The following is a 13,241-nucleotide window of genomic DNA, read 5'->3' as shown; positions in this document are numbered from 1 at the left end:
ATGATAAGACGCACACTGTTTTCAACGCATTTCTTGGTAAAAGAGCTAAGATCGTGATTGTCTCTGTTGCTGAATGAGCTAGGACGCTATTTAACTCTAATCTAAGAGAGACTCACTAACTTCATGAAGGAACACCGTTACTTTGTCTCCTAACTCATTTTCCTAACCAGACAACCTCAATGATAAGACGCACACTGTTTTCAATGCATTTCTTGCTAAAAGAGCTAAGATCGTGATTGTCTCTGTTGCTGAATGAGCAAGGACGCTATTCAACTCTAATCTAAGAGAGACTCACTAACTTCATGTAGGAACACCGTTACTTTGTCTCCTAACTCATTTTCCTAACAAGACAACCTCAATGATAAGACGCACACTGTTTTCAATGCATTTCTTGCTAAAAGAGCTAAGATCGTGATTGTCTCTGTTGCTGAATGAGCTAGGACGCTATTCAACTCTAATCTAGGAGAGACTCACTAACTTCATGTAGGAACACCGTTACTTTGTCTCCTAACTCATTTTCCTAACAAGACAACCTCAATGATAAGACGCACACTGTTTTCAATGCATTTCTTGCTAAAAGAGCTAAGATTGTGATTGTCTCTGTTGCTGAATGAGCTTGGACGCTATTCAACTCTAATCTAGGAGAGACTCACTAACTTCATGTAGGAACACCGTTACTTTGTCTCCTAACTCATTTTCCTAACAAAACAACCTCAATGATAAGACGCACACTGTTTTCAATGCATTTCTTGCTAAAAGAGCTAAGATCGTGATTGTCTCTGTTGCTGAATGAGCTTGGATGCTATTCAACTCTAATCTAGGAGAGACTCACTAACTTCATGTAGGAACACCGTTACTTTGTCTCCTAACTCATTTTCCTAACAAGACAACCTCAATGATAAGACGCACACTGTTTTCAATGCATTTCTTGCTAAAAGAGCTAAGATCGTGATTGTCTCTGTTGCTGAATGAGCTAGGACGCTATTCAACTCTAATCTAAGAGAGACTCACTAACTTCATGTAGGAACACCGTTACTTTGTCTCCTAACTCATTTTCCTAACAAGACAACCTCAATGATAAGACGCACACTGTTTTCAATGCATTTCTTGCTAAAAGAACTAAAATTGTGATTGTCTCTGTTGCTGAATGAGCTAGGACGCTATTCAACTCTAATCTAGGAGAGACTCACTAACTTCATGTAGGAACACCATTACTTTGTCTCCTTATTCATTTTCCTAACAAGACAACCTCAATGATAAGACGCACACTGTTTTCAATGCATTTCTTGCTAAAAGGGCTAAGATCGTGATTGTCTCTGTTGCTGAATGAGCTAGGACGCTATTCAACTCTAATCTAAGAGAGACTCACTAACTTCATGTAGGAACACCGTTACTTTGTCTCCTAACTCATTTTCCTAACAAGACAACCTCAATGATAAGACGCACACTGTTTTCAATGCATTTCTTGCTAAAAGAGCTTAGATCTTGATTGTCTCTGTTGCTGAATGAGCTAGGACGCTATTCAACTCTAATCTAAGAGAGACTCACTAACTTCATGTAGGAACACCGTTACTTTGTCTCCTAACTCATTTTCCTAACAAGACAACCTCAATGATAAGACGCACACTGTTTTCAATGCATTTCTTGCTAAAAGAGCTAAGATCGTGATTGTCTCTGTTGCTGAATGAGCTAGGACGCTATTCAACTCTAATCTAGGAGAGACTCACTAACTTCATGTAGGAACACCATTACTTTGTCTCCTTATTCATTTTCCTAACAAGACAACCTCAATGATAAGACGCACACTGTTTTCAATGCATTTCTTGCTAAAAGGGCTAAGATCGTGATTGTCTCTGTTGCTGAATGAGCTAGGACGCTATTCAACTCTAATCTAAGAGAGACTCACTAACTTCATGTAGGAACACCGTTACTTTGTCTCCTAACTCATTTTCCTAACAAGACAACCTCAATGATAAGACGCACACTGTTTTCAATGCATTTCTTGCTAAAAGAGCTAAGATCGTGATTGTCTCTGTTGCTGAATGAGCTAGGACGCTATTCAACTCTAATCTAAGAGAGACTCACTAACTTCATGTAGGAACACCGTTACTTTGTCTCCTAACTCATTTTCCTAACAAGACAACCTCAATGATAAGACGCACACTGTTTTCAATGCATTTCTTGCTAAAAGAGCTAAGATCGTGATTGTCTCTGTTGCTGAATGAGCTAGGACGCTATTCAACTCTAATCTAGGAGAGACTCACTAACTTCATGTAGGAACACCGTTACTTTGTCTCCTAACTCATTTTCCTAACAAGACAACCTCAATGATAAGACGCACACTGTTTTCAATGCATTTCTTGCTAAAAGAGCTAAGATCGTGATTGTCTCTGTTGCTGAATGAGCTAGGACGCTATTCAACTCTAATCTAGGAGAGACTCACTAACTTCATGTAGGAACACCGTTACTATGTCTCCTAACTCATTTTCCTAACAAGACAACCTCAATGATAAGACGCACACTGTTTTCAATGCATTTCTTGCTAAAAGAGCTAAGATCGTGATTGTCTCTGTTGCTGAATGAGCTAGGACGGTATTCAACTCTAATCTAAGAGAGACTCACTAACTTCATGTAGGAACACCGTTACTTTGTCTCCTAACTCATTTTCCTAACAAGACAACCTCAATGATAAGACGCACACTGTTTTCAATGTATTTCTTGCTAAAAGAGCTAAGATCGTGATTGTCTCTGTTGCTGAATGAGCAAGGACGCTATTCAACTCTAATCTAGGAGAGACTCCCTAACTTCATGTAGGAACACCGTTACTTTGTCTCCTAACTCATTTTCCTAACAAGACAACCTCAATGATAAGACGCACACTGTTTTCAATGCATTTCTTGCTAAAAGAGCTAAGATCGTGATTGTCTCTGTTGCTGAATGAGCTAGGACGCTATTCAACTCTAATCTAAGAGAGACTCACTAACTTCATGTAGGAACACCGTTACTTTGTCTCCTAACTCATTTTAATAACAAGACAACCTCATTGATAAGACGCACACTGTTTTCAACGCATTTCTTGGTAAAAGAGCTAAGATCGTGATTGTCTCTGTTGCTGAATGAGCTAGGACGCTATTTAACTCTAATCTAAGAGAGACTCACTAACTTCATGTAGGAACACCGTTACTTTGTCTCCTAACTCATTTTCCTAACAAAACAACCTCAATGATAAGACGCACACTGTTTTCAATGCATTTCTTGCTAAAAGAGCTAAGATTGTGATTGTCTCTGTTGCTGAATGAGCTAGGACGCTATTCAACTCTAATCTAGGAGAGACTCACTAACTTCATGTAGGAACACCGTTACTTTGTCTCCTAACTCATTTTCCTAACAAAACAACCTCAATGATAAGACGCACACTGTTTTCAATGCATTTCTTGCTAAAAGAGCTAAGATCGTGATTGTCTCTGTTGCTGAATGAGCTAGGACGCTATTCAACTCTAATCTAAGAGAGACTCACTAACTTCATGTAGGAACACCGTTACTTTGTCTCCTAACTCATTTTCCTAACAAGACAACCTCAATGATAAGACGCACACTGTTTTCAACGCATTTCTTGGTAAACGAGCTAAGATCGTGATTGTCTCTGTTGCTGAATGAGCTAGGACGCTATTCAACTCTAATCTAGGAGAGACTCACTAACTTCATGTAGGAACACCGTTACTTTGTCTCCTAACTCATTTTCCTAACAAGACAACCTCAGTGATAAGACGCACACTGTTTTCAATGCATTTCTTGCTAAAAGAGCTAAGATCGTGATTGTCTCTGTTGCTGAATGAGCTAGGACGCTATTCAACTCTAATCTAAGAGAGACTCACTAACTGCATGTAGGAACACCGTTACTTTGTCTCCTAACTCATTTTCCTAACAAGACAACCTCAATGATAAGACGCACACTGTTTTCAATGCATTTCTTGCTAAAAGAGCTAAGATTGTGATTGTCTCTGTTGCTGAATGAGCTAGGACGCTATTCAACTCTAATCTAGGAGAGACTCACTAACTTCATGTAAGAACACCGTTACTTTGTCTCCTAACTCATTTTCCTAACAAAACAACCTCAATGATAAGACGCACACTGTTTTCAATGCATTTCTTGCTAAAAGAGCTAAGATTGTGATTGTCTCTGTTGCTGAATGAGCTAGGACGCTATTCAACTCTAATCTAGGAGAGACTCACTAACTTCATGTAGGAACACCGTTACTTTGTCTCCTAACTCATTTTCCTAACAAAACAACCTCAATGATAAGACGCACACTGTTTTCATTGCATTTCTTGCTAAAAGAGCTAAAATTGTGATTGTCTCTGTTGCTGAATGAGCTAGGACGCTATTCAACTCTAATCTAGGAGAGACTCACTAACTTCATGTAGGAACACCGTTACTTTGTCTCCTAACTCATTTTCCTAACAAAACAACCTCAATGATAAGACGCACACTGTTTTCATTGCATTTCTTGCTAAAAGAGCTAAAATTGTGATTGTCTCTGTTGCTGAATGAGCTAGGACGCTATTCAACTCTAATCTAGGAGAGACTCACTAACTTCATGTAGGAACACCATTACTTTGTCTCCTTATTCATTTTCCTAACAAGACAACCTCAATGATAAGACGCACACTGTTTTCAATGCATTTCTTGCTAAAAGGGCTAAGATCGTGATTGTCTCTGTTGCTGAATGAGCTAGGACGCTATTCAACTCTAATCTAAGAGAGACTCACTAACTTCATGTAGGAACACCGTTACTTTGTCTCCTAACTCATTTTCCTAACAAGACAACCTCAATGATAAGACGCACACTGTTTTCAATGCATTTCTTGCTAAAAGAGCTAAGATCGTGATTGTCTCTGTTGCTGAATGAGCTAGGACGCTATTCAACTCTAATCTAAGAGAGACTTACTAACTTCATGTAGGAACACCGTTACTTTGTCTCCTAACTCATTTTCCTAACAAGACAACCTCAATGATAAGACGCACACTGTTTTCATTGCATTTCTTCCTAAAAGAGCTAAGATCGTGATTGTCTCTGTTGCTGAATGAGCTAGGACGCTATTCAACTCTAATCTAGGAGAGACTCACTAACTTCATGTAGGAACACCGTTACTTTGTCTCCTAACTCATTTTCCTAACAAGACAACCTCAATGATAAGACGCACACTGTTTTCAATTCATTTCTTGCTAAAAGAGCTAAGATCGTGATTGTCTCTGTTGCTGAATGAGCTAGGACGCTGTTCAACTCTAATCTAGGAGAGACTCCCTAACTTCATGTAGGAACACCGTTACTTTGTCTCCTAACTCATTTTCCTAACAAGACAACCTCAATGATAAGACGCACACTGTTTTCAATGCATTTCTTGCTAAAAGAGCTAAGATCGTGATTGTCTCTGTTGCTGAATGAGCTAGGACGCTATTCAACTCTAATCTAAGAGAGACTCACTAACTTCATGTAGGAACACCGTTACTTTGTCTCCTAACTCATTTTCCTAACAAGACAACCTCAATGATAAGACGCACACTGTTTTCAACGCATTTCTTGGTAAAAGAGCTAAGATCGTGATTGTCTCTGTTGCTGAATGAGCTAGGACGCTATTCAACTCTAATCTAAGAGAGACTCACTAACTTCATGTAGGAACACCGTTACTTTGTCTCCTAACTCATTTTCCTAACAAGACAACCTCAATGATAAGACGCACACTGTTTTCAACGCATTTCTTGGTAAAAGAGCTAAGATCGTGATTGTCTCTGTTGCTGAATGAGCTAGGACGCTATTTAACTCTAATCTAAGAGAGACTCACTAACTTCATGAAGGAACACCGTTACTTTGTCTCCTAACTCATTTTCCTAACCAGACAACCTCAATGATAAGACGCACACTGTTTTCAATGCATTTCTTACTAAAAGAGCTAAGATCGTGATTGTCTCTGTTGCTGAATGAGCTAGGACGCTATTCAACTCTAATCTAAGAGAGACTCACTAACTTCATGTAGGAACACCGTTACTTTGTCTCCTAACTCATTTTCCTAACAAGACAACCTCAATGATAAGACGCACACTGTTTTCAATGCATTTCTTGCTAAAAGAGCTAAAATTGTGATTGTCTCTGTTGCTGAATGAGCTAGGACGCTATTCAACTCTAATCTAGGAGAGAATCACTAACTTCATGTAGGAACACCATTACTTTGTTTCCTTATTCATTTTCCTAACAAGACAACCTCAATGATAAGACGCACACTGTTTTCAATGCATTTCTTGCTAAAAGGGCTAAGATCGTGATTGTCTCTGTTGCTGAATGAGCTAGGACGCTATTCAACTCTAATCTAAGAGAGACTCACTAACTTCATGTAGGAACACCGTTACTTTGTCTCCTAACTCATTTTCCTAACAAGACAACCTCAATGATAAGACGCACACTGTTTTCAATGCATTTCTTGCTAAAAGAGCTAAGATCGTGATTGTCTCTGTTGCTGAATGAGCTAGGACGCTATTCAACTCTAATCTAGGAGAGACTCACTAACTTCATGTAGGAACACCGTTACTTTGTCTCCTAACTCATTTTCCTAACAAGACAACCTCAATGATAAGACGCACACTGTTTTCAATGCATTTCTTGCTAAAAGAGCTAAGATTGTGATTGTCTCTGTTGCTGAATGAGCTTGGACGCTATTCAACTCTAATCTAGGAGAGACTCACTAACTTCATGTAGGAACACCGTTACTTTGTCTCCTAACTCATTTTCCTAACAAAACAACCTCAATGAAAAGACGCACACTGTTTTCAATGCATTTCTTGCTAAAAGAGCTAAGATCGTGATTGTCTCTGTTGCTGAATGAGCTTGGATGCTATTCAACTCTAATCTAGGAGAGACTCACTAACTTCATGTAGGAACACCGTTACTTTGTCTCCTAACTCATTTTCCTAACAAGACAACCTCAATGATAAGACGCACACTGTTTTCAATGCATTTCTTGCTAAAAGAGCTAAGATCGTGATTGTCTCTGTTGCTGAATGAGCTAGGACGCTATTCAACTCTAATCTAAGAGAGACTCACTAACTTCATGTAGGAACACCGTTACTTTGTCTCCTAACTCATTTTCCTAACAAGACAACCTCAATGATAAGACGCACACTGTTTTCAATGCATTTCTTGCTAAAAGAACTAAAATTGTGATTGTCTCTGTTGCTGAATGAGCTAGGACGCTATTCAACTCTAATCTAGGAGAGACTCACTAACTTCATGTAGGAACACCATTACTTTGTCTCCTTATTCATTTTCCTAACAAGACAACCTCAATGATAAGACGCACACTGTTTTCAATGCATTTCTTGCTAAAAGGGCTAAGATCGTGATTGTCTCTGTTGCTGAATGAGCTAGGACGCTATTCAACTCTAATCTAAGAGAGACTCACTAACTTCATGTAGGAACACCGTTACTTTGTCTCCTAACTCATTTTCCTAACAAGACAACCTCAATGATAAGACGCACACTGTTTTCAATGCATTTCTTGCTAAAAGAGCTTAGATCTTGATTGTCTCTGTTGCTGAATGAGCTAGGACGCTATTCAACTCTAATCTGAGAGAGACTCACTAACTTCATGTAGGAACACCGTTACTTTGTCTCCTAACTCATTTTCCTAACAAGACAACCTCAATGATAAGACGCACACTGTTTTCAATGCATTTCTTGCTCAAAGAGCTAAGATCGTGATTGTCTCTGTTGCTGAATGAGCTAGGACGCTATTCAACTCTAATCTAGGAGAGACTCACTAACTTCATGTAGGAACACCGTTACTTTGTCTCCTAACTCATTTTCCTAACAAGACAACCTCAATGATAAGACGCACACTGTTTTCAATGCATTTCTTGCTAAAAGAGCTAAGATCGTGATAGTCTCTGTTGCTGAATGAGCTAGGACGCTATTCAACTCTAATCTAGAAGAGACTCACTAACTTCATGTAGGAACACCGTTACTTTGTCTCCTAACTCATTTTCCTAACAAGACAACCTCAATGATAAGACGCACACTGTTTGCAATGCATTTCTTGCTAAAAGAGCTAAGATCGTGATTGTCTCTGTTGCTGAATGAGCTAGGACGCTATTCAACTCTAATCTAAGAGAGACTCACTAACTTCATGTAGGAACACCGTTACTTTGTCTCCTAACTCATTTTCCTAACCAGACAACCTCAATGATAAGACGCACACTGTTTTCAACGCATTTCTTGGTAAAAGAGCTAAGATCGTGATTGTCTCTGTTGCTGAATGAGCTAGGACGCTATTTAACTCTAATCTAAGAGAGACTCACTAACTTCATGAAGGAACACCGTTACTTTGTCTCCTAACTCATTTTCCTAACCAGACAACCTCAATGATAAGACGCACACTGTTTTCAATGCATTTCTTGCTAAAAGAGCTAAGATCGTGATTGTCTCTGTTGCTGAATGAGCTAGGACGCTATTCAACTCTAATCTAAGAGAGACTCACTAACTTCATGTAGGAACACCGTTACTTTGTCTCCTAACTCATTTTCCTAACAAGACAACCTCAATGATAAGACGCACACTGTTTTCAATGTATTTCTTGCTAAAAGAGCTAAGATCGTGATTGTCTCTGTTGCTGAATGAGCAAGGACGCTATTCAACTCTAATCTAGGAGAGACTCCCTAACTTCATGTAGGAACACCGTTACTTTGTCTCCTAACTCATTTTCCTAACAAGACAACCTCAATGATAAGACGCACACTGTTTTCAATGCATTTCTTGCTAAAAGAGCTAAGATCGTGATTGTCTCTGTTGCTGAATGAGCTAGGACGCTATTCAACTCTAATCTAAGAGAGACTCACTAACTTCATGTAGGAACACCGTTACTTTGTCTCCTAACTCATTTTAATAACAAGACAACCTCATTGATAAGACGCACACTGTTTTCAACGCATTTCTTGGTAAAAGAGCTAAGATCGTGATTGTCTCTGTTGCTGAATGAGCTAGGACGCTATTTAACTCTAATCTAAGAGAGACTCACTAACTTCATGTAGGAACACCGTTACTTTGTCTCCTAACTCATTTTCCTAACAAAACAACCTCAATGATAAGACGCACACTGTTTTCAATGCATTTCTTGCTAAAAGAGCTAAGATTGTGATTGTCTCTGTTGCTGAATGAGCTAGGACGCTATTCAACTCTAATCTAGGAGAGACTCACTAACTTCATGTAGGAACACCGTTACTTTGTCTCCTAACTCATTTTCCTAACAAAACAACCTCAATGATAAGACGCACACTGTTTTCAATGCATTTCTTGCTAAAAGAGCTAAGATCGTGATTGTCTCTGTTGCTGAATGAGCTAGGACGCTATTCAACTCTAATCTAAGAGAGACTCACTAACTTCATGTAGGAACACCGTTACTTTGTCTCCTAACTCATTTTCCTAACAAGACAACCTCAATGATAAGACGCACACTGTTTTCAACGCATTTCTTGGTAAACGAGCTAAGATCGTGATTGTCTCTGTTGCTGAATGAGCTAGGACGCTATTCAACTCTAATCTAGGAGAGACTCACTAACTTCATGTAGGAACACCGTTACTTTGTCTCCTAACTCATTTTCCTAACAAGACAACCTCAATGATAAGACGCACACTGTTTTCAATGCATTTCTTGCTAAAAGAGCTAAGATCGTGATTGTCTCTGTTGCTGAATGAGCTAGGACGCTATTCAACTCTAATCTAAGAGAGACTCACTAACTGCATGTAGGAACACCGTTACTTTGTCTCCTAACTCATTTTCCTAACAAGACAACCTCAATGATAAGACGCACACTGTTTTCAATGCATTTCTTGCTAAAAGAGCTAAGATTGTGATTGTCTCTGTTGCTGAATGAGCTAGGACGCTATTCAACTCTAATCTAGGAGAGACTCACTAACTTCATGTAAGAACACCGTTACTTTGTCTCCTAACTCATTTTCCTAACAAAACAACCTCAATGATAAGACGCACACTGTTTTCAATGCATTTCTTGCTAAAAGAGCTAAGATTGTGATTGTCTCTGTTGCTGAATGAGCTAGGACGCTATTCAACTCTAATCTAGGAGAGACTCACTAACTTCATGTAGGAACACCGTTACTTTGTCTCCTAACTCATTTTCCTAACAAAACAACCTCAATGATAAGACGCACACTGTTTTCATTGCATTTCTTGCTAAAAGAGCTAAAATTGTGATTGTCTCTGTTGCTGAATGAGCTAGGACGCTATTCAACTCTAATCTAGGAGAGACTCACTAACTTCATGTAGGAACACCGTTACTTTGTCTCCTAACTCATTTTCCTAACAAAACAACCTCAATGATAAGACGCACACTGTTTTCATTGCATTTCTTGCTAAAAGAGCTAAAATTGTGATTGTCTCTGTTGCTGAATGAGCTAGGACGCTATTCAACTCTAATCTAAGAGAGACTCACTAACTTCATGTAGGAACACCGTTACTTTGTCTCCTAACTCATTTTCCTAACAAGACAACCTCAATGATAAGACGCACACTGTTTTCAATGCATTTCTTGCTAAAAGAGCTAAGATCGTGATTGTCTCTGTTGCTGAATGAGCTAGGACGCTATTCAACTCTAATCTAAGAGAGACTTACTAACTTCATGTAGGAACACCGTTACTTTGTCTCCTAACTCATTTTCCTAACAAGACAACCTCAATGATAAGACGCACACTGTTTTCAATTCATTTCTTGCTAAAAGAGCTAAGATCGTGATTGTCTCTGTTGCTGAATGAGCTAGGACGCTGTTCAACTCTAATCTAGGAGAGACTCCCTAACTTCATGTAGGAACACCGTTACTTTGTCTCCTAACTCATTTTCCTAACAAGACAACCTCAATGATAAGACGCACACTGTTTTCAATGCATTTCTTGCTAAAAGAGCTAAGATCGTGATTGTCTCTGTTGCTGAATGAGCTAGGACGCTATTCAACTCTAATCTAAGAGAGACTCACTAACTTCATGTAGGAACACCGTTACTTTGTCTCCTAACTCATTTTCCTAACAAGACAACCTCAATGATAAGACGCACACTGTTTTCAACGCATTTCTTGGTAAAAGAGCTAAGATCGTGATTGTCTCTGTTGCTGAATGAGCTAGGACGCTATTCAACTCTAATCTAAGAGAGACTCACTAACTTCATGTAGGAACACCGTTACTTTGTCTCCTAACTCATTTTCCTAACAAGACAACCTCAATGATAAGACGCACACTGTTTTCAATTCATTTCTTGCTAAAAGAGCTAAGATCGTGATTGTCTCTGTTGCTGAATGAGCTAGGACGCTGTTCAACTCTAATCTAGGAGAGACTCCCTAACTTCATGTAGGAACACCGTTACTTTGTCTCCTAACTCATTTTCCTAACAAGACAACCTCAATGATAAGACGCACACTGTTTTCAATGCATTTCTTGCTAAAAGAGCTAAGATCGTGATTGTCTCTGTTGCTGAATGAGCTAGGACGCTATTCAACTCTAATCTAAGAGAGACTCACTAACTTCATGTAGGAACACCGTTACTTTGTCTCCTAACTCATTTTCCTAACAAGACAACCTCAATGATAAGACGCACACTGTTTTCAACGCATTTCTTGGTAAAAGAGCTAAGATCGTGATTGTCTCTGTTGCTGAATGAGCTAGGACGCTATTCAACTCTAATCTAAGAGAGACTCACTAACTTCATGTAGGAACACCGTTACTTTGTCTCCTAACTCATTTTCCTAACAAGACAACCTCAATGATAAGACGCACACTGTTTTCAACGCATTTCTTGGTAAAAGAGCTAAGATCGTGATTGTCTCTGTTGCTGAATGAGCTAGGACGCTATTTAACTCTAATCTAAGAGAGACTCACTAACTTCATGAAGGAACACCGTTACTTTGTCTCCTAACTCATTTTCCTAACCAGACAACCTCAATGATAAGACGCACACTGTTTTCAATGCATTTCTTACTAAAAGAGCTAAGATCGTGATTGTCTCTGTTGCTGAATGAGCTAGGACGCTATTCAACTCTAATCTAAGAGAGACTCACTAACTTCATGTAGGAACACCGTTACTTTGTCTCCTAACTCATTTTCCTAACAAGACAACCTCAATGATAAGACGCACACTGTTTTCAATGCATTTCTTGCTAAAAGAGCTAAAATTGTGATTGTCTCTGTTGCTGAATGAGCTAGGACGCTATTCAACTCTAATCTAGGAGAGAATCACTAACTTCATGTAGGAACACCATTACTTTGTTTCCTTATTCATTTTCCTAACAAGACAACCTCAATGATAAGACGCACACTGTTTTCAATGCATTTCTTGCTAAAAGGGCTAAGATCGTGATTGTCTCTGTTGCTGAATGAGCTAGGACGCTATTCAACTCTAATCTAAGAGAGACTCACTAACTTCATGTAGGAACACCGTTACTTTGTCTCCTAACTCATTTTCCTAACAAGACAACCTCAATGATAAGACGCACACTGTTTTCAATGCATTTCTTGCTAAAAGAGCTAAGATCGTGATTGTCTCTGTTGCTGAATGAGCTAGGACGCTATTCAACTCTAATCTAGGAGAGACTCACTAACTTCATGTAGGAACACCGTTACTTTGTCTCCTAACTCATTTTCCTAACAAGACAACCTCAATGATAAGACGCACACTGTTTTCAATGCATTTCTTGCTAAAAGAGCTAAGATTGTGATTGTCTCTGTTGCTGAATGAGCTTGGACGCTATTCAACTCTAATCTAGGAGAGACTCACTAACTTCATGTAGGAACACCGTTACTTTGTCTCCTAACTCATTTTCCTAACAAAACAACCTCAATGAAAAGACGCACACTGTTTTCAATGCATTTCTTGCTAAAAGAGCTAAGATCGTGATTGTCTCTGTTGCTGAATGAGCTTGGATGCTATTCAACTCTAATCTAGGAGAGACTCACTAACTTCATGTAGGAACACCGTTACTTTGTCTCCTAACTCATTTTCCTAACAAGACAACCTCAATGATAAGACGCACACTGTTTTCAATGCATTTCTTGCTAAAAGAGCTAAGATCGTGATTGTCTCTGTTGCTGAATGAGCTAGGACGCTATTCAACTCTAATCTAAGAGAGACTCACTAACTTCATGTAGGAACACCGTTACTTTGTCTCCTAACTCATTTTCCTAACAAGACAA

The sequence above is a fragment of the Engystomops pustulosus genome, chromosome 3 (genome assembly GCF_040894005.1).
Source record: "Engystomops pustulosus chromosome 3, aEngPut4.maternal, whole genome shotgun sequence".
In the NCBI taxonomy this organism is placed as follows: domain Eukaryota; kingdom Metazoa; phylum Chordata; class Amphibia; order Anura; family Leptodactylidae; genus Engystomops; species Engystomops pustulosus.
The sequence above is the reverse complement of the archived record's forward strand: the minus strand, read 5'-3'. Positions refer to the sequence as shown.